The sequence below is a fragment of the Ornithorhynchus anatinus genome, chromosome 1 (assembly GCF_004115215.2).
Source record: "Ornithorhynchus anatinus isolate Pmale09 chromosome 1, mOrnAna1.pri.v4, whole genome shotgun sequence".
NCBI classification, from domain to species: domain Eukaryota; kingdom Metazoa; phylum Chordata; class Mammalia; order Monotremata; family Ornithorhynchidae; genus Ornithorhynchus; species Ornithorhynchus anatinus.
Window position 1 is genome coordinate 175,206,272 of NC_041728.1, and position 22,893 is coordinate 175,229,164.

A 22,893-nucleotide genomic window follows, 5' to 3' on the forward strand; every position below is an offset into this window, starting at 1 on the left:
GGTCCTAAATCCAAAGCACTATTGCCCAGTTTTTCTAAAATCAAAAGAACTGAATTCTTAAAAATCCTTGCCTTAAAGACAAGTTGTATTACAATTCTGATGCCACCTGTTGGTCTTCTTATGCCATAGTGCACCAAATCCCAAATGAAGAACATTCCCTTTTTCTCTGACAATGTTCCAGATAAAATGCCAAATGAAATTATGGAAGAACTGGGTGCTTTTGTCAGTCAGTCAATCAAATTTGCTGAGCGCTAACTGTGTGCAGAGCACTGCACTAAGCACTCGGGAGAGTACAATATAACAGACACATTCCTTGACTACAACAACTTGACCACGGCTTCAACTATCATCTCTCTGCAGATGACACACAAATCTACATCTCTGCCCCGTCCTTTCCCCCTCCCTTCAGGCTCGCATCTCCTCCTGCCTCCAGGATGTCTCTACCTGGATGTCTGCCCGGCACCTAAAGCTCAACATGAGCAAGACTGAGCTCCTCATCTTCCCTCCCAAGCCCAATCCTCTCCCTGACTTCCCTATCACAGTGGATGGTACGACCATCCTTCCCGTCTCTCAGGCCCACAGCCTCGGTGTCATCTTTGACTCGGCTCTCTCGTTCACCCCACACATCCAATCCGTTACCAAAACCTGCCGGTCTCACCTTTATAATATCACCAAGATGCTCCCTTTCCTCTCCATCCAAACAGCTACCTTACTGCTACAGGCTCTCATAATATCCCGGCTAGATTACTGTGTCAGCTTTCTCTCTTATCTCCCTTCCTCCTCTCTCTCCCCACTCCAGTCTATTTTTCACTCCGCTGCCCAGCTCATCTTCCTGCAGAAACGCCCTGGGCGTGTCACCCCCCTTCTTAAAAACCCCCAGTGGTTGCCTATCAACCTCCGCATGAAACAAAAACTTCTCACTCTAGGTTTCAAGGCTCTCCATCACCTTGCCCCCTCCTACCTCTCCTCCCTTCTCTCTTTCCACTGCCCACCCCGCACGCTCCGCTCCTCTGCCGCCCACCTCCTCACCGCCCCCTGTTCTAGCCTATCCCACCGTCGACCCCTGGGCCACATCCTCCCGCGGTCCTGGAACGCCCTCCCTCCTCACCTCTGCCAAACTAATTCTCTTCCCCTCTTCAAAACCCTATTTAAAGCTCACCTCCTCCAAGAGGCCCTCCCAGACTGAGCTCCCCTTTTCCCTCTGCTCCTTCTACCCCCCCTTCACCTCTCCACAGCTAAACCCTTTCTCCCCCCCTCCCTCTGCCCTTCCCCGTCTCCCGTCCCATCCCCCTCAGCACTGTACTCGTCCGCTCAACTGTATATAGCTTCATTACCCTATTTATTTTGTTAATGAGATGTACATCACCCTGATTCTATTTATTTGTTATTGTTTTAATGAGATGCTCTTCCCCTCGATTCTATTTATTGCCATTGTTCTTGTCTGTCTGTCTCCCCCAATTAGGCTGTATACCCGTCAAAGGGCAGGGACTGTCTCTATCTGTTACCGATTTGTACATTCCAAGCGCTTAGTACAGTGCTCTGCACATAGTAAGTGCTCAATAAGTACTATTGAATGAATGAATGAATGAATGAATGAATGAGCAAAAGCAAACGTTGAATTAAGAAGGACTTCTGCCTGATTATTACGGTAGGTGCTCAATAGATACTTCTGTTCAATTGGTTAATTGATTCAGCTTGTCCAAATGCTTTTCCATTCTTTATATGATAATAATAATAATAATAATGTTGGTATTTGTTAAGCGCTTACTATGTGCCAAGCACTGTTTTAAGCACAGGGGTAGATACAGGGTAATCAGCTTGTCCCATGTGAGGTTCACAATCTTAACCCCATTTTACAGATGAGGTAACTGAGGCACCGAGAAGTTAATAATAATAATGTTGGTATTTATTAAGTGCTTACTATGTGCAGAACACTGTTCTAAGTGCTGGGGTATACAGGGTAATTAGGTTGTCCACATGAGGCTCACAGTCTTAATCCCCATTTTACAGCTGAGGTAACTGAGGCACAGAGAAGTTAAGTGGCTTGCCCACAGTCACACAGCTGACAAGTGGCAGAGCCGGCATTTGAACCCATGACCTCTGACTCCCAATCCCGTGCTCTTTCCACTGAGCCATGCTGCTGCACATATATTTATATGTTTAGTACAATCTGCACATGGTGAGTGCTCATTAAATACTATCGATCAATTGATTGTTTGATTCAGGTTGGTTCATATGCTCTCCCATTCTTTATGTGTTCAGACTTCCAGATTGAATTACTGATTTTCTGAGAGCTTCCTTCGATCTGAGCTAATGGTAAATAGGAAGTTTCTAAGTCTTTGAAATGAAACGTTATTAATGCAGGCAGATGACGGATTTCTCTTGAAAAGAGAAATTATGTGATGAGAACATCAAACACGACTGAAGCAGCTCAGCGATACTTTCCCAGCGGTGAGAGCCCATTACAGCTGCATTATGGTGCACTCTTACAATATGATAATAAACATTTCAAATAAAATACCATAGAAAACTAAGTGTTATTATATTGAATGGGGCGCCAAACACTCGTTCTTCCCGACCCATGGTGGGTACAGAAACATGTAAATGAAGTGATTGGATCATTTATCCAAGGTTAATGGGAAAACAAAGGAATTCCATTTAAGACAGCGATTGGAAACCATTATCCTAAGAATGTATAGCAGAGCTGCTGGAGAAACTGCGACCTACAGGGCCTTCTCAGGCTCAATCAAAGGATGTATGAGTTGTTTAACACCTGAAATGAAGCAGGCAAGGAATACCAAGTCGACAAGCTGAAACTGGCCTGGGAAAGTTGCTTTTCTGAATTCTAAAATGCACGGCTTCAGGATTAAAATAGCTCTTGTCAATTGTCAAGATACAGTGAGTCAATTTCTTGGCCCACGCGGTGTAGAGAAATGGTTTGAATAAAGGAGGGAAGGGACAGTATAGATAGTATTTATTGTTCGGCCACTGGTGCATTGCACTGTACTAAATGCTTGGGGTGTACCAAACAAATGAGTGACCCATTCCTTGCCCCCAGAGATCTTGCACTTTAACAGGGGAGGCAGAGAGCCATCAGAGAATGATTTGGTAAGCTCCTGATAGTAATAATCATTTTAATGTGTATTAAAAATTAATTTTGCTTCAGTCACTGTGAGACCTTAAGCTCATCGTGAGCAGGGAATGTGTCGGTTACACTGTTATTTCATACTCTCCCAAGCACAGAGCAGTGTTCTGCACCCACTAAGTGCTCCATGAATACTACCACCGACTAACCTCCGGAGTAGATACAAGATTATCAGATTGGATACAGTTTCTGTGCCACATAGGTCTCACAACCTAGTGGGGTTGGAAAAACCAGTATTGAATCCCCGTTTTACAGATGAAGAAACTGAGGAACTGAAAAGTTAAATGACTCACCTAAGATCACTCAGCAGGTGCGTGGCAGAGTTGGGATTGGAACCCAGGTTCCCTGGCTCTCCTGCCTGTGCTCTTTCTACTAGGCCATACAGCTTCTCTTTATAGGTATTCATTCATTCAATAGAATTCATTAATTCATTCAATAGTAATTATTGAGCACTTACTATGTGCAGAGCACTGTACTAAGTGCTTGGAATGTACAAATCGGCAACAGATAGAGACAGTCCCTGCTCATTGACGGGCTTACAGTCTAATTGGGGGAGACAGACAGACAAAAACAATAGCAATAGCAATAAAATTTATTGAGCACTTATTATGTGCAGAGCACTGTGCTAAGCTCTTGGAATGTACAATTCGGCAACAGATAGAGACAATCCCTGCCCAATGAAGGGCTCACAGTTTAAACGGGGTGGGGGGGATAGGGGGATAGGTAGGAATTGTGCCTCTCAACTCTATCATATTTTCTTCTCCCAAGAACTTAGTAGAATGTTCTCTTCACAGTAAGCACTCGATAAATGCGATTAATTGATTGATTGACTGGTGGATGGGAGGGCAAGATTATTACTGTCACCATGCACGTATTCAAAAAGTAGTGGGGTTTTCAGGTATTCACAGAACAGGCCAGGCAGAGTACAAGCCCACCTCAAAATGCTTATTTAGGCAAAGTTTTACTACTATCCAGAAGGTCTGTCGTGGATGCTCAGGTCATTTCTCGATTTGTCCATTACTGTAGACAGCACCACCACCCTCCCTGTCTCATAAGGCCCCCTGTGGAAAGATCCTGGGCTTCGGAGTCAGAGATCATGGGTTCAACTCCCGGCTCTGCCACTTGGCAGCTGTGTGACTGTGGGCAAGTCACTTCACTTCTCTGTGCCTCAGTTACCTCATCTGTAAAATGGGGATTAACCGTGAGCCTCACGTTGGACAACCTGATTACCTGTATCTACCCCAATGCTTAGAACAGTGTTCTGCACACAGTAAGCGCTTCACTCCCTTCTGTATCACCCTTGCACTTGAGTTTGCACCCTTTATTCCACCCTTTTGCATCTTCACAGCACTTACATATTATCCGTAATTTATTTAGGCATGTTAATATCTGTCTCCCCTTCTAGCATGAAAGCTCATTCTGGACAGGGAACATGATTACCAACTCTGTTATATTACACTCTCCCAAGTGCTTCATACAGTGCTCTGCACACAGTAAGTGCTCAATAAATACGATTGAATGAATGACTATTGTTATTCTGTACTCTCCCAAACACTTAGTATAGTGTTCTGTACACAATAAATGCTTATTATTATTAATAATAATAATCATAATCATTGTACTTGTTGAGCACTTGCTATGTTCCAAGCACTGTTCTGAGCACTGGGGTAGAAACAAGTTAGTTGGGTTGGACACAGTCCCTGTCCCATATAGGGTTCACACTGTTAATCCCCATTTTTCAGATTTTACAGATGAGGTAACTGAGGTCCAGAGAAGGGAAGTGACTTGCTCAAGATCACACAGCAGATATGTGGTGGAGTCAGGATTAGAACCCATGACATTCTGAGTCTCAGGCCCATGCTATATTCACTAAGCCACACTTGACTGACTGACTTACCTTTCCCTTCTAGTATTCCCCAGAGTCCAGGTAAAGCTGACTTTGGTTGTGCCTCTTCAGTGATCCCCAGGACAGCAGGAACACTCCCTCCTCCACCTGGACATCCGGCCAGGACTGGACAGCTCCACAGTGACTTCAACCTTGGGAAGGTTTTGGACCTGGCAGAAGCTTGAGGTGATCTCAAAACTGTTCTAGGAAATTTAGCCCAAGATGAATTCATTCAATAGTATTTATTGAGTGCTTACTGTGTGCAGAACACTCTACTAAGCACTTGGAAAGCACAGTGCAACAATAAAGAGAGACAATCTCTGCCAACAATGGGCTTATGATTCTCTGTTTCCAAGTGCCCTGCTGGCCAACCTGGGACCCTTCCAGTCTCCAACTCCCCTCTCACTTCTAAAGATTATCCATTCATATTAATCGCTGGAGTGGATAGAGACAAATTGGGTCGGACATGGTCCCTGTCCCACATAGAGGTCATAGTCTTAATCCCCATTTTACAGATGAGGCAGTGAGACACAGAGAAGTGTAGTTACTTGCCCAAGGTCACACAGCAGACACATTGCAGAACCAGGACTAGAACCCAGGACCTCTGACTCCCAGGCCCACGCTCTATCCCCTAGACAACGATGCTTCTTATTCTCTAGGCCACACTGCTTTTTATCTGCAGAGCACTTTATTAAGAGCTTGGGAGAGTACAACAGAATGTTCTGACATGTTCCCTGCCCATAACGATCTCCATTTTACAGATGAGGAAGCTGGGAAATAAGAGAGGCTAAGTAGATTACCTAAAGTCACCCAGCGGGCAAGAAGCAGACCCAGGATTAGAATCCCAAAACACCTGACTCCTAATAGTTCTGTGTAAATTTGTGAAAGGTGTTTTCTGGATATTTATGTAGTGAGGGAAGAATTTGTCATCTTGCCCTCGCCTTCCCTTTGCAGGCTGGGTTTTGTGGGCAGTACCATTTGGAGAAGAAGGGGAGGTTGGTTTGTGTTCTCCATGGGATTCTCTTCCCAATGACAGGCAGCCCTTAGGACGTTCAGGCCAGGCTGATTTTCAGGCAATGGGATTCTTTTCACAAGGCCTTTGTTTTTCCATAGGGAAGACTAATTCCCCTCTCCCAACATGAACAGATGGTACAAAGTCTCTCTGACTTTCTCACTTCCTTCTCCCTGTGACCTCTGTGACATGAACAGCAGGGAAGATCAGCTCTTCAATTGCCTGCCTGCTCCTCACTAGACCTGGTCTTCTGAAGCTGATTTAGTTATTCCAACTCAGCCAAGTCTGGAAGGTGCTCTTAATGTCCTTTAGGATTAAGCTGGAACCAGGGTATAGGCCAGGCTGAGTGAGTGACAGATCTTCCTGGTTTTCACTGTGGATAGCCATTTACGGTTCCTGCCCTGTGGGTATGCAATGGACATGGGCATACCCGTGCCTTTAATGTGTTAGAGAAAAAGAATGCTGAAGTAGCCCACTGAAGAACAAAAAGGAAGAGCAAAGAAACAAAAGCGAACTGAAAGAGAATTATTTATACAATGAACTGAAAGGTAAAAAAAAATACAGAATAAAGGCATGTGTTTTCATCCTCCAACTTGAAACTACCCTCTGTAAACTCGTGTCTCTGTCTGTGAGTTGGAGTCCTTCATGAGCAATTTAAAATATGAGATATAAAAAGGGGTCACCTGTAAAGGAAGATATCCAGGGGAGTTAGGAGAGGCATAGAACCAAAATAATTTGGTGTAATTTATTAAAGTTAAATTCCTCTATAAGGAGCTTCTGTTGGATGGGGAGGTGGATGTGCAGCCATTGGAGGTTTTTGAGGAGTAGGAAGATGTGAACTGACTGTTTTTGTTGATGGAGCATTCGAGTAGCCGAGCAAAGTATGGATTGGAGTGGGAAGAGACAGGAGTCCGGGAAGTCAACGAGGAAGCACAATCCATAGGGGAGGTGGATTAGGATAAGCGCTTTCATCAGCATTGATGGAGATGAAAGGGTGGAGTTTAGCAATGTTGTGAAAATAGAGCCAACAAGATTGAATATGTCAATAGAATGAGAGAGAAGAGAATACATGAGTATGACAGAGTGAGTTTCCTTAACATGTTTCCAGAACACAACTCCCATGGTATAAGAGAACTAGTGGCATATGTTTGGGACCCGCCTGAGCGAGGAAATAAATGGTCCACACAATAGCTACAGAAATATTAGAACCAATCAATCATTCGTATTTATTGAGCACTTTTTGTGTGCAGAGCACAACAAAGTAGACATGTTCCCTACCTTCAAAGACCTAAGGATCAAGTAGGGGAGAGAAATATTAAATTCATTATGGGTAGGGGAAGTAAACCAAGTATAAGGAAATAGAGATAAATTATGTAAGGATGAGGATGGGGTGAGAATCTAAGTTCTTAGAGGTAGGGACTTCTCGCATAGGAGATACAGAATGTGAACCCTCTATAGGACAGGAACTGTGTCTGACTTGATTATCTTACCAAATCAGTCAGTCATTGAGTCAGTTGCATTTATTGAGCACTTACAGTGTGCAGAGCACTCTACTAAGTACTTGGGAGAGTACAATAAAACAATAAACTGACACAACTGCTCACAACAAGCTTACAGTCTAGAGTTTACAGTCTGGTGTCTAGTACAGTGTTTAACATAAAGTGTTTAACAAGTACCTTAATTAATACAATTAATATTCCATTTTTTAAAATGCACCCCACTTCCCAACAAAAAGAACACAAAATACTGTGTCTTTGGAAGAGAACAGAGACTCGTTACTTTGTATGGGACTATTACTCTTTCAGCCCATCCATCATTGAAAGCAGGTTTCCTTCGACTGCTCCATTTCAACCGAACTAGAGTTAAATTCAGTACCTCCAGAAATTTAATTTGGATGCTTTCTTTTTCAAGTTCAGCTCTAGTGCTAAAATACAATTAAAATGCAAAATTCAAGTTTTTTGAATTCAGGATTGTTCTCTCCAGGTGCACTAAATGAGCCATTCTTTGTGTTGCTTTTGCATTCTTTAACTAACGGGAATATTTGCTAGGTTGTACACAGCCTGAAGAAATACATTATAATATTATATTTTTCCTTTTGTTTATTTTAGAATGACTTTTGCCTCTTGAGCACATCTGCCTTAAAATTTCTCCCTATCAAGTGACAGAGGAAATTGAAGTAGCATTTAGTGTCTCCTTTTCTAATTCTAATCAGAAAATAATGTTAATATTTCTAAAGGGCTTAAAATCCCCAAGTACTGTACTAAGAGCTAGAATAGATAGGAGATAATCAAGTTAGATATATTCCTTCTACCTTATGGGAGTTTCAGCTTAAGGGGCCAGTGAGAAAAGTTAATTAATCAAACACTCAATACATCAGCAGTATTATTTAATCAATCAATTCATCAGTGGTGTTTATTAAGCACTTACTGTGAGCAGAACACTGTACTAAGCTCTTCGGAGAATAATAATAACTGTGGGAGTCGTTCAACAATGTACTAAGCATTGGTGGGGAAATACGAGCAAATCATGTTGGACACAGTCCCTGTTCCACGGTCTGAATCCCCATTTTACAGATGAGGTAACTGAGGCACAGAGAAGTGAAGTAGCTCACCCAACATGACACAGCAGACAATTGGCAGCACCAGTATTAGAACCCATGACCATCTGTTTCCCAGTCCCTTATTCCATCCAGTAGACCTTGATGCACAATACAGCAGAATTAGCAGACCCATTCCCTGCCCATAACGAGCTTACAGTCTAGAGGGGGAAACAGACATTAATATCAGTAAAATCCTCATTTTACAGGTGAGGAAACTGAGGCTCAGAGAAGTGAAATAACTTGTCAAAGGTGGCCCAGCAGGCAAAAGGCAGAGTTGGGATTATAACCCAGCTCCTCCTGATTTTTAGCCCTGTCCTCTTTCCAAACAATCAATCAGTCAATCAATCAATGGCATTTATGGAGTACTTACTATGTGCAGAGCACTGTACTAAGCACTTGGGAGTCTACAATACAACAGAATTCTAAACCAAGCTACTATTGAACACGACACACTGTACTAAGTTCTTGGCTAGAACAACGGATGCAGAGGACACCCCCCCTGCCCACAGGGAACTTTCAGTCTAATTTGAGAGACATTACATGTAACAAAATAGTAAAATAAAATGGCCTTTGTAGAGCTAATAATCGAGGTATTTGTTAGGCACTTACTATATGTCAAGCACTGTACTAAACACTGGTGTAGACACTGGATAATCAAGTTTCACATGGGGCTCACAGAGTAGGTAGGAGGGAGAACAGGTAATGAATCCCCATTTTCTGCAGATGAGGGAACTGAGGCACTGAGAAGTTAAAGACTTGCCCAAGGCCATGCATCAGGTAAGTGGTGGAGCCAAGATGAAAATCCAGGGCCTCTGACTCCCAGGCCCATGTCTTTCCACAAACCATGCTGCTTGTCAGCAGAGAGGAGACAGGAAAAAGAAAAACCTTTTTCTTTCTGATGTGAAAAGTAATTGCTAACAGTTCCAGAACATGGAAACTGTGTCCAGGAAAATTCACAGATAGTGGAATTCAGTGTTCCTAATTCCCATTTCCTAAACCAGTGCCCCATTTCTAGGTAAAGGATTTGAGCAGATTTAATTACTTTGCACTAAACTACTATGTAATGATCATGGAGAGAAGGATGCATAATGATACTCCAATCTGCAAATGTTCCATTAGTCACCAAGTGGTAGTAAAGTAGAAAATTAAACGGGCAGTACCAATTCCCAGGTCTTTCTTGTAGATGTCATGAGACTCTCCGTCTGACAGAGGCTTTTCTAAATCAATTTAATTTGTCCCTAACAATGCTATATTCCTTTGTTTCCAAGTATTTCTATTGTCTGCTTTCCTAATCCGTGATCTCATAACCAGAAAGGTAGTCATCACTATTTGGGAGAATCGATGCAGGTAGAAAATGCTTTTATTAAGTCAGTCACCAAAGAGTCTTGAAGGCATTATGCTGTTAGGAAGCTTCTGATCATTACTACATTAGAACATTGCTCACTATTGCTACCTTAGGTTATTGTTAAATCAAGGATAGTTAAAACATGAAAACTTGAATATATCCGACTACTTTGGGTTACCTCACAGCTAATGAAGCAGCTAAAACAACTGTTATAGGATATGACGGTAAGTCAAGAGATTTTTTAATCTATACTTTAAGGAAAGTCTTCTGAAGGAAACTGTGTGGGGCAGATGAGTTCCAAAAGAATTAAAATTTGATGGAAATCCAGGGACTGGATTAGTTTACTGATAGTGCAGTAGTTTTTTATTGAGCACCTAATGTGACCCAAACACTGTTCTAAATGCTCGAGAGAATGCAAAATAACTAGTAGACATGATCCCTGCTCTTAAATATAACACAACCTAGCAGAGGAAACAAGAACCAAAATAAATTACTGGTAGGAGGAAGTAATAGGAAAAAAAAGATGTGACCATAAGAGCTACAGGAGGTTGTGCTTGGGTTTCAGTGAAGTGCTGAAATGGCAGTTGGGGGGATATAAAGTGTGAAGATTAGGTATTAATTGGGGAAGATCACTGGTAGAAGATGCAATTTCAGAAAGGCATTGAAGGTAAGAGCATAACTTTTCATGATAAAGCTAGACATCATTATGTTTCATACAATTAAACTGTCCTCAAAATTCCAAATAATTTTGAAAAATCTTAAGGACGTTAACTTACTCTTTGGGACCTCCCTGGTTTTTATGCAGGATTTATATTTAGGAATGGAAAGGGAACTTAAAATACTTGGGTTGCTGGAAAATGCAGGGGTCATCTTAGCATTCATTCATTCATTCATTCATTCATTCAATCATATTTATCAAGTGCTTACTGTGTGCAGTACTTGGGAGAGTGCTATGCAACAGTAAACAGACACACTCCCTGCCCACAACAAGCTTACCATCTAAAGGGGGGCAGACAGACATGACTATAAATAAATGAATTACAGACATGTACATAAGTGCTGGGAAGCTGGGACAGCAGAATAATAATTATAATAATTTTGGTATTTGTTAAGCACTTACTATGTGCCAGGCACTGTGCTAAGTTCTGGGTTGGATACAAGCAAATCAGGTTGGGCACAGTCTCCATCCAAAGTGGGGCTCACAGTGTCAATCCCCATTTTACAGATGAGGTAACGGAGGCACAGAGCAGTAAAGTGATTTGCCCAAGGTCACACAGCAGACCATAAATATGATTGAATGACAGGTTATGGAGCTTGGTTTAGAATCCATGGGCTTCTGACTTCCAGGCCCACGCTCTCTCCACTACGCCATGCTGCTTCTCAGAAGAACAAAGGGAGCAAGTCAGGATGAGGCAGAAGAGAGTGGGAGAAGAGGAAAGGGGTGCTTAGTCAAGGAAGGCCTCTTGGAGGAGATGTGTCTTCAATAAGGCTTTGAAATTTGGGAAGAGTTATTGTCTATCGGATTTGAGGTGGGAAGACGTTCCAGGCCAGAGACAGGACGTGGGTAAGGGGTCGACCGTGAGATAGGAAATAGTGAGGCATACTGTGAAGGTTAGTATTAGAGAAGTGAAGTGTCTTAGCACAGTGTTAGCGTATTATATGGATAGTGGTAGGTTCAGGTGAGAAGCAGCGTGGCTCAGTGGAAAGAGCACGGGCTTTGGAGTCAGGGCTCATGAGTTCGAATCCCAGCTCTGCCACTTGTCGGCTGTGTGACTGTGGGCAAGTCACTTCACTCTCGGTGCCTCAGTTACCTCATCTGTAAAATGGGGATTAAGACTGTGAGCCCCACATGGGACAACCTGATTCCCCTGTGTCTACCCCAGCGCTTAGAACAGTGCTCGGCACATAGTAAGCGCTTAACAAATACCAACATTATTAAAAGTCAAGAGGAGGTATTGGTTACAGCAGGCAAGCCAATTGCCAATTTGATGGACTGGTGAACATTTCAGATTGTTCTGAATCTTCCTATATGAGCATAGTTATCCATAGATCATTTCTTGAACAGAATAGTTCTGTCTCTTTCCATCAGAGAAGTTTAATCTTAGTTTAGAAGACCTTAATTTAGAAGTTTAGAAGTCACTAATCTTAGAGGTTTAATCACAGGATCATTCACCTCTTCACTTTCAAGGACCCAAGGACCCACATTCAATTTATTAATTCATCAATGGAACTCCCGGATTAAGCAGTTATTGATGTTGACAACTTCACCTGTAACCCTTAAACTTCTCTGACCCTGCCAGGTTCCCTCAATCCCTTCCTCTATTCCTTCCCAGGACCCCCTAACCTGCCTCCATCCCACTCCTCCCCATCCATTGGGATGTCTCTACCCTCCTCCCCACCCCATCCCTGTTCTCCTGTCCCAGTTTGGTCCCTTATCTCCCACCCCCTCACACCAGCCCCCATCATCTAACCCTCACCTCACCCCTCCTTCCATATCCCCTCCCGCAGACCCAGTCAAGTGTGGCCTGTGGAATTCCCGCTCCTTTATGGGAAAGCTTCCCTTCATTTATGATCTGTTCCTGATCCAGTTACTGCTCCTCCTCACTGTCCTTGAAACCTGGCTACCTGCAGATGACACTGTCTCCCCTGCCACTCTCTCTTGAGGGGAATCTCATCTTCACCCACTTGCCTAAGTCTCACTGGGAAAGGGAGAGGAGTGAGTTTCCTTCTTGCTCCCCATTGCCACTTTCACACCATCCCACCTCTCCTAGCTCTCTCTTTTCCTTTTGTTGAAGCCCATATCATGCAATTATACAACCCACTCCAGTTACTAGTCGCTGTCATCTACTGCCACCCGGCCCCCATCTCCAACTTTCCAAATAATTTTGATCCCTTAATTAAATCCCTTTCTCCCATTCTTTCTCTCTTTCTCCATTCTCACAGTGATCCTTGGAGACTTTGATACCCATGTGAATGTTTCTGATGACCCTTCTACAGTACACAATCTCTACCCTCACCACCTCCAAAATCTCTCTATCCGACCACAACCTGCCTTCTGTTCCACAAACCCCCTCATCACAAATCTGTCTGGTTCCCCCACAGAGATCTTCAATCTTTTGACTCACACCAATTTTCCCAAGTCATCATGTCTCATTCATTCTCCATATCCAAATTATCTTCCATTAGTGACCAAATTGATGCTCTCAACACCACCCTCTCTCCTGAACTCAACTCACTCACTTCCTGTCCCTTTGCCAATCTCCTACCACTAACTCACAGCCCTGGATCACCTCCACAATCCACTTCCTTCACTCCTGCACAAGAGCTGCAGCATGTTGCTTGTGGAAAACCAGATATCAAGCAGACCTTGCCCACCTCAACTTCCTTATTGCCTGCTTTAGCTCTGCCTTCTCCTCAGGTCAGAAAAATTATTACTTCATTCTCATTAATTATCATGCCATTCCCATCACCAGTTGTTTCTGATGTTTAATTCCCTCCTAAAATTCCCTGTCCCCCTACACACCCCCATCTCTTGCAACTAATGACCCTGTTCCCCTACTCCTCTCTAATCCATCTCTCCTCCTGCCCCTCTTCAACCCTCCCCTCTTTCCCAGCAGTATCTCGAGAAGAGATCTCCAACCTCCTCTCCAAATCCACCTCCTCTCCAAATCCACCTCCTCAAGCTGCTCCCCCAACCCCTTCCCTTTATACCTTATCAAAATGCTTGCTCCCTTCCTTCTTCCCTCCCTGACCACCATCTTCAACTGATCACTCTCCAGTGACTTCTTCCCCATGTTTTTCATACATGCTCATGTCTCTGCTATCTTAAAAAACCTTTCTTTGACTCCCAAGGCTCTCTACAGTTATCACCCATTTCCCTCTTACTGTTCCTCCCCAAACTCTGTGAGTTGTCCATCCTGCTGCTTCCATTTCCTCTTCTGCAGTTTTCTCCTTAAACCCCTCTAATCTGGATCAGCTCCCTTCACTCTACAGAAATTGCCTTTTTGGAGGTCACCAATGTTCTCTTTCTTGCCAATCTCAATCCATCTACTTCATCTCAATCCTATGCATAAAGGTGAATTAATGTTGCAAATCAAAGTGCAAGGATAACACAGAAGGGGGTGGAAGAAGAGGAAATGAGGGCTTAGTTGGGGAAGTCCTCTTGGAGGAGATGTGCTTTAAATATGGGTTTGAAGATGGGAAGAGTGATCATCTGTTGGATATAAAGAGGGAAGGTATTCCAGACCAGAGGGAGGATGTAGGTGAGATGCTGGCAGTGAGTTAAATGAGATCGAGGTACAGGGAGAAGGTTAGTACTAGAGGACCGGAGTGTGCAGTATGGGTTGTAGTAGGAAAGTAGTTGTTAGGTAGGAGGGGACAAGGTGTTTGAGTAATTTAAAGCCAAAATCAAGGAGTTTCTGTTTGATGTGGAGGTGGAAGGCAACCAATGGAGGTTCTTGAGGAGTGGGGAAACATAGACTGAATGGCTTTGTAGAAAAATGATCTGGACAGCAGAGTGAATTATGGGCTAGAGTTGGGAGAGACAGGAGGTAGGGTGATCAGACAGGAGGCTGATGCAGTAATCAAGATGGGAGAGGATAAGTGCTTGGATTAATGTAGTAGCAGTTAGGATGGAGAAGAAAGGGTGGATTTTAGTAATATCATAAAGGCTGAACCAATAGAATTTGGTGACAGAGTATATGGGTTAAATAAGAGAGATGAGTCGAGGGTAAAACTAAAGTTATGGGCTTGTGAAGCAGGGAGGATAGTGGTGTTCTCTGTAGAGATGGGTAAGTCACAGGGAGGACCAGATCTGGGTAGGATGATAAGGAGTTCTGTTTTGGACATGTTAAGTTTGAGGTGTCACTGTACTTCCAAGAAGAGATAGCCTGAAGTCAGGAAGAAATGTGAGGTGCAGGGAAGGAGAAGGTTTAGGGCTAGAGTTGTAGATTTGGGAATCATCTGCATAGAGATGGTAGTTGAAGACATGGGAGCAAATAAGTTCTCCAAGGGAGTGGGTGTAGATGGAAAATAGAAGGGGAACCAGAACTGAACCTTGAGGGACCACCAGAGTTAGGGGGTGGGAAGCAGAAGAGGTGACCAAAAAAGAGACAGAGAATGAGCAGCCAGAGAGATGAGGAGAACCAGGAGAGGACAGTCAGTGAAGCCAATAAGCACTCAATAAATATGACTGAATGAATGAATATTGTTGAGAAGCAGCATGGCCTAATAGAAAGAGCATGGGCCTGAGGGTCAGAAGATCTGGGTTCTAATTCCAGTTCCACCACTTGTGTCCAACTGGATTATTTTGTATCTACCCCAGTACTTAGTACATAGTACAGAGTAAGTGCATAAGAAGTATTAATATTATTAAGTAGACTTTTCAAATGGCTTTAGAGGTTCTTGTATAACAATAAGACAAGACAGGATTAGAACTTCAATTAAGAATATAAAATGATAAGAACTTCAACTGAGAGAAATGAGGAACTCAAATTGACAATAGTCCCTTTGTCACATGAGGGTCTCACAAATTAGGAGGCAGGGCCAGTGTGTATCTTCTCCCTGATTTGCAGATGAGTAGACTGAAGCTCAGTGAGGTTAAATGACCAGCCCAAGGTCATGAAACAGACCAGTAGCCAAACTAGAGCAAGAACCCTGACTCCCTGAACTGGGCAATCTTCTTCCTCCATTTTGATCTAACTTGGCTTGTAGTTGGATTTTTTTAGGATATTTGCTAAGCACTTACTATGTGCTAAGCACTGTGCTAAATGCAAGGTTGGACCCAGACCACGTCCCATGTGGGGTTCACAGTCTCAATTCCCATTTTACAGATGAGGTAACTGAGGCACAGAGAAGTGAAGCATTTTACCCGAGGTCAAACGGTAGACAGGTGATGGAGTCAGGATAAGAACCCAGGTCCTTCTGACTCCCAGGCCCATGCTTTATCCACTAGGCCATGCTGATTCTCTGTCTCAACACTTTACCTACTCTTCAGGGTACTTGATTTGTTCCTCTCTTCTCTCTGGCTATTTTGAAACTATGAAATTATAACAGTATTTCTTATAAGTATTTTCTATAACAGTAGTAGGTACCTAATCTAACTTGTTTAGAAGGACACTGTTTCCTGGGTGAAGTAGCCCCTTTAATTCCCTAATCATCCATTCCTCCTCCAGTTTCTTCTACACCTCTCTCCAGGGAGGCTAATCCTTGATGAATAATAATGGAACCTTTCTTCAGGGTTTCAGTTTGTTTTCAGAGAGCAAGTTAATTATAAAGTGCCTGAATGTTTTGGCTAAACTTAAAACATTTTAATTATTTCTCCAGGTGATGAACAGTAAGTTCAGATATTTTTCAGCAAAAATATCAAACAGTTGAAAATGTTATCCTATAATCAATAGTCCATTTCCCCAATCCAGAAAGGTCTACACCAAAATCTCCTCAGGCTGATGGCTGTGATGCCGATTTTTAAGGGTAGTTAATTCCAGAAGTTTCACGTCTCTTTAGTTAACCTTTTCAGTGTCTAACAACCCAGACCTCGGGAAGAATTTCATTACGTCTGACCTAAATTTGCCTTCTTGAAACCAAAGTTCATCTTCTCTTGTTGTGTGCAGAGTGAACATAAAGAATATTCATGCATTTTCTATTGTCATAATGGTTTATATACCTGGGGACTATCCTTAAGTCACCCATTTAAGTTTATTTTTCTCCAGGGTTCAATGACCTTAGGGTTCTAGAAGCTCTTTATGTAGGTTTTAGTCCATTCCAATCATCTTACTATTGGCTTTCTCCATCCACTTGCCCCATCCTAACTCACCTCCCTTCTCTCCTTCTACAGCCCAGCCCGCACACTCCACTTCTCTGGGGCTAATCTTCTCACTGTGCCTCACTCCTGCCTGTCCTGCCGTCGACCCCTGGCCCACTTCCTACCGCTGGCCTGGAATATTCTCCCTCCTCACATCTGCCAAACTAGTACACTTCCCCCCTTCAAAGCCTTACTGAGAGCTCACCTCCTCCAGGAGGCCTTCCCAGACTGAGCCCCCCTTTTTCTCTGCTCCTCCTCCCCTCCCAATCTCCCCGACTCCCTCCCTCTGCTCTACCCACCTTCCCAACCCACAGCACTGTGTATATATGTACATATTTATTATTATATTTATTTTATTAGTGGCTTGTGTATATCTATAATTGTATCTATTTATACTGATGCTATTGATGTCTGTCTACTTGTTCTGTTTTGTTGTCTGTCTCCCCCCTTCTAGACTGTGAGCCCAGTGTTGGGTAGGGGCTGTCTCTATCTGTTGCCAAATTGTACTTTCCAAGTGCTTAGTACAGTGCTCTGCACATAGTAAGCACTCAATACATTTGATTGAATTAATGAATGAATGATTGAATCTTAAATGTATTTGTTTCCCCAATCCACTGTACTTCTGAGAGATTCAGGAAAATATCGAAAGCCTTGGCAATGTGGAGATTGGGAGGGAAGGACAGTAGAGTCCCCAACAGCTCCAGTTGAGGAACTACAAACTGGAAACACACCCATAGGCATCATCTGTTGCCAGGCCTAGAACATAGGCCTGGGAATCAGAAGGGCCTGGGTTCTAATCCTCGCTCCACTACTTGTCTGCTCTGTGACCTGGGGAAAGTGACTTTACTTCTCTGGGCCTCAGTTACCTCACAGGTAAAATGGGGATTAAGACTGTGAGCCCTCTGTGGGACAGGGTCTGTGTCCAACCTGATTAACTTGTATCTGCCCCATGCACTTAGAACAGTGCTTGGCACATAGTCAGTGCTTAACAAGTGCCATCATTATTATCATTATTACAAGAAAACAAAATGCCATCTACAAGTCTGTGGCCCAAAGTGGTTCAGGCCTTCTGGGTGTAATTGTGACAAATTGTAGTAGGTAGCAAATCTCCCCCTTCTGAAGTGAAAAAAAAAAATATTCATTTTTATGAAGAGTTTAAGATAAATGTATGGACTAGACATTTTTGTCAACCCTGATTTCGGATTTGATTCACAGTTGGTTGCAGACATGATGTGTTGCTAGTGTCCAGGATGAAGAAGCAGAAAGCTTTTGCTTTAGTCCTGGCTCCTCAGGTAGGCCACTGAATGACCTTGGATAATTCATGTAACCTCTCCATTTGGCTCAGTTTCTTCAAAGAATATAATAATACCGGATGTGAGGCTAAATGATCATAACTCTGAAGGTATTTTGAAGCAAAGGAAGAAGATGGAATTTAAACTGTTAAGGGAATTGCTTTATAGGGTTTGGCATTGAAGAATTTATAGAATGTGAGCCAAAGGGTCAGAGTGGAAGAGAACTAAGTAAAGAAGAGCTTGAGATTGTCTTCAAGAACAGTAATTACCGGATGAAGGAGTAAAAAATCCTGGTGATTATTTTCAAAGATAGCAAACTCAGATAGAAGGGTACCAGACAGACCTGAAGATTTTCAGTAAACAGAAGCAGCGGGACCTAGCAAAAGAACTACAGAATTGGGAGTCAGAAGGCCTGGATTCAAATCCCGGCTCCATCATGTGCCCGTTGGGTGACCTTGGGTAAGTTGCTTAATCGATTAATTCACAGAGTAACTTGGAGCAGTATAAATCAGTAGAATTGGTAGCACTTTCCCTGACCACAAGAAGCTAACAGCCTAGAGGAAGAGACAGACAAAGAAATAAATGAATTATAGATATGACCACAACTTCTCTGTACCTGACTCTTCTAATCTTTAAAATGAAGATTAAATACGTGTTCTCCTTCGTCCTTAAACTATGAGCCCCATGACGAGATGCAATTGAGTCTGATCTGACTGTACTATCTCTACATCACTGCTTGGCAAAATACCGCAGTTATTATTACTAAACAGGACAAAAATACAGGAAGAAAGAAGAGAGGGGAAGGGGGGCACCTGCCCATAAAGAGGGAGTATCAAGAGGAACCTCGACCCCAAAGCGACAATAGATGATGTCCCACAGGTAAGTTAGAATCCATGAGGAGTAGGAGAAGGGAATGAAATCATATCAACCTCTAGCACAAAAGACTGGTATCCCTAGATTCTTAAGAGACAAAGTCTGATATGAGGAGATCTACCCTGGGTGAAGAACCAGGAGGAGCAGGGGAATGTTGAAGCAGGTAAAAGGCGTTAGTTGTGTTGTGATTCCCTTTAGGCTGGGGGATACAGGAGCATCTGTGTGGTGTGGGATGGCAGGAGCATCTGTGCCACTTCCTGGCAAATTAGTTGATTCTTTGGGTAATCAGGCTGGGATGTCAAATTGTGGCTTTTGTGGGTCCTCTTTCAGATACCTGCATAGGGTTATGTTGTTGACAGAGGGCATCCCACAGGCCTACAGCACTTACGTACGTTATCTGTAATGCATTTCTTATATATTAATGTCCGTCTCTCCCTCTAAATTGTAAGCTCATTGTGGGCAGAGAATGTGTCTGTTTTTTGTTGCACTGTACTCTCCTCAGTGCTTAGTATAGTGTGCTGCACACAGTAAGTGCTCAACAATAAGAACAATAATAATTATGGTATTTGTTACCCACTATGTGCCAGCCACTCTACCAAGCACTGAAGTAGATACAAAGCAATCAGGTTGGACAGTGCTTGGCACATAGTAAAAGCTTAACAAATGCCATCATTATTATTATTATAATACAGTCCCTGTCCCATGTGGGGCTCACAATCTCAATCTCAATTTTACAGATGAGGTAACTGAGGCAGAGAGAAGTAAAGTGACTTGCCCAAGGTCACAAAGCAGACAAGTAGTGGAGCTGGGATTAGAACCCATGACCTTCCAACTCCCAAACTCTTTCTCTATCCACCACGCCATGCTGCTTCACGGTATATATGACTGACTGACTGATTGAGAATATAAACCCCAAATGTTATTCGTAAATTCATTTAGAATAGGAGATTAAAGAAAGGGTTTTCATTTGAAATGGTCAGGGGGATTTTATACAGACAAGCGTGTGCTGCTGCTGAATCCATGAGACAAACACAGCTCTGGCGAGGAGGAGGCCTGGGTTCTAATTCTGGGCTTGGAAGAAAGGGAAAGTCTGCTGTAGTGATGCCATTAGCGGGGGAAGTTTTCTGGCTACTCAGACCCAGGAAGAATCATGAAGAATAGCTGGCTGATGCAAGCGTCAAAGACAAGAGCAGTTACCAAGGCAACCGTTTCCTCAGATGGGATGGAGAAGCACCGACACTATGCTCCAGTCGCTTTGACTGAAAAGAGGTCCTGAACCAAAACGTCCTGCATCAATCAGTAGGATTTACTGAGTGTTTACTGTGTTCGGAACACTGTCCTAAGTGCCTGGGAGAGTACATATAAGAGTCAGGAAGTCAGTCAGTCGATTGTATTGACTGAGCGCTTACTGTATGCGTTTGGCTGTACCAAGTGCTGGGGAGAATACAATATCGTAATACAACAGACGCGTTCATGGCAAGATGGATAGAGCCTGGGCCTGGGAGTCAGAAGGTCATGGGTCCTATTCCCAGCTCTGCAACAGGTCTTCTGAGAGACCTCTCGCAAGTCACTTCACTTTTCTGTGCCTCAGTTACCTCATCTGTAAAGTGGGGCTTGAGACTGTGAATCTCACATAGGACAGGGACTGTGTCCAATCTGATTTTCCTGTATTCACCACAGTACTTAGTACAGTGCTGGGAACATAGTAAGTGTTCAACAAATACTATTATTATTATCATTACATTCCCTTCTCACAATGAGCTTACAGTCTAAAGGTGGAGACATAAATTAATATAAATGTAGAAATTACAGATTTAGTAGACACCTTATACATGGAGAAGCACATGGTGTAGTGGATAGCACTACAGAAAGCAGTGTGGCTTAGTGGAGAGAGCACAGGCTTGGGATTTAGAGTACATGGGTTCTATTCCTGGCTCCTCCAAGTGTCTGCTGGGTGACCTTTGACAAGCAGCTTAATTTATCTGTGCCTCAGTTACCTCATCTGTAAAATGGGGATTAAGACCGTGAGCCCATCACTGGGCAGCGATTGTCTCTATCTGTTGCCGAATTGTACATTCCAAGCTCTTAGTACAGTGCTCTGCACATAGTAAGCACTCAATAAATACTATTGAATGAATGAATAACTGTGAGCCCCATGTGGGACAACCTGATTAACTAGTATCTACTCCAGTGTTTAGAACAGTTCAACACATAGTAAGTGCTTAACAGATAGCATAATAATTATTATTATTGTTAGAGAGCAGAGGCCTGGAATCAGAAGGCCAAGGGTTCTCAATCCAGCTCTGCCGCTTGTCTGCTGTGTGACTTTGGTCAAGTCACTTCACTTCTGTGTACCTCAGCTCCCTTATCAGTAAAATGGGGGAGCCCTATGTGGGACAGGGACCGTGACCAACCTGATTTGCTTGTATCTACCCCAGTGTTTAGTACAGAGCCTGGCACATAGTAAGTGCTTAACAAATATCATTGTTATTATTATTATTATTAAAGTTATTATTACAGTCTAGAGGGGGAGAAAAACAGTCATAAATGTACCCTCCCCCTGGCAGCCCCTTGCCTGTCTACATATTTGATGTAGACAGTACATCCAGAAAGAGGACTTGGTTTCTAATCCAGACTCTGCCAATTGCCAATAAGCACAGCAGTAAGAACACAGTCCACAGACACCAGAGAGGGTCAGTGGCAATAAATAAACCCGCAGAGCCATACTCCGTTCCTTCATTTACATGTAACAGTAAACCCTTAATAAAAATGATTGATGGATTGATTCACTGATTGATGTAGCTCCTGATATCTGAGGTGCATTCATTCATTCATTCATTCAGTAGTATTTATTGAGTACTTACTATGTGCAGAACACTGTACTAAGCACTTAGAATGTACAATTTGGCAACGGATAGAGACATTCCCTGCCCAATAACGGGCTCACAGTCCAAAGAGGGGAGACAGACAGCAAAGCAAAACATAACAAAACAAAACAAGACAACATCATCAAATAAGTAGAATAATGGAGATATACACCTCATTAACAAAATAAATAGGGTAATAAATAATATATTCAAGTAAGCACAGTGCTGAGAGGAGGGGAAGGGGGAAGAGCAGAGGGCAGGAGGGGGGGAAGGAGAAGGAGGAGAGCAGAGGGAAAGGGGGGCTCAATCTGGGAAGGCCTCCTGGAGGAAGTGAGCTCTTTAGGAGACTCCATTTGTAAGCAAGAAGACGGACTTTTTTTCCTCTTTGCCAAGCTACATTAGAATTTGTAAGAAAAGAGTAAGTTCTCCTGCTCCTTTTCCAGTGTCCAAATTATAGAGACCAAGCCTGTTGTTGGGTAGGGATTGTCTCTATCTGTTGCCAAATTGTATTTTTAAGTGCTTAGTAGAGTGATTTACACACAGTAAGTGCTCAATAAACACGATTGGATAAAATAATAATAATAATGTTGGTATTTGTTAAGTGCTTACTATGTGCAGAGCACTGTTCTAAGCGCTGGGGTAGATACAGGGTAATCAGGTTATCCCACATGAGGCTCACAGTCTTAATCCCCACTTTACAGATGAGGGAACTGAGGCACAGAGAAGTTAAATGACTTGCCCACAGTCTCACAGCTGACAAGTGTCCTGTATGACTCCCAGCCTCACAGCAGTGACGTCCATAACTGTGATTTACTCATTTATATTAATGTCTGTCTCCTCCTCTAGCCTGCAAGCTTGTTGTGGGCAGAGAATGTGTCTGTTTCATTGTTGTGCTGTACTCTCCCAAGTGCTCTGTAGAGTGCTCTACACACAGTTAAGTGCTCAGTAAATACTATCGAATGATGGATAGTTAGATCCTTTGTTCATTGGAAAGAGTTAATAAAGGCTTCACTTCAGAAAGTTATCACTGACACTAATAATAAAGGTGATATTTGTTAAGTGCTTACCATGTG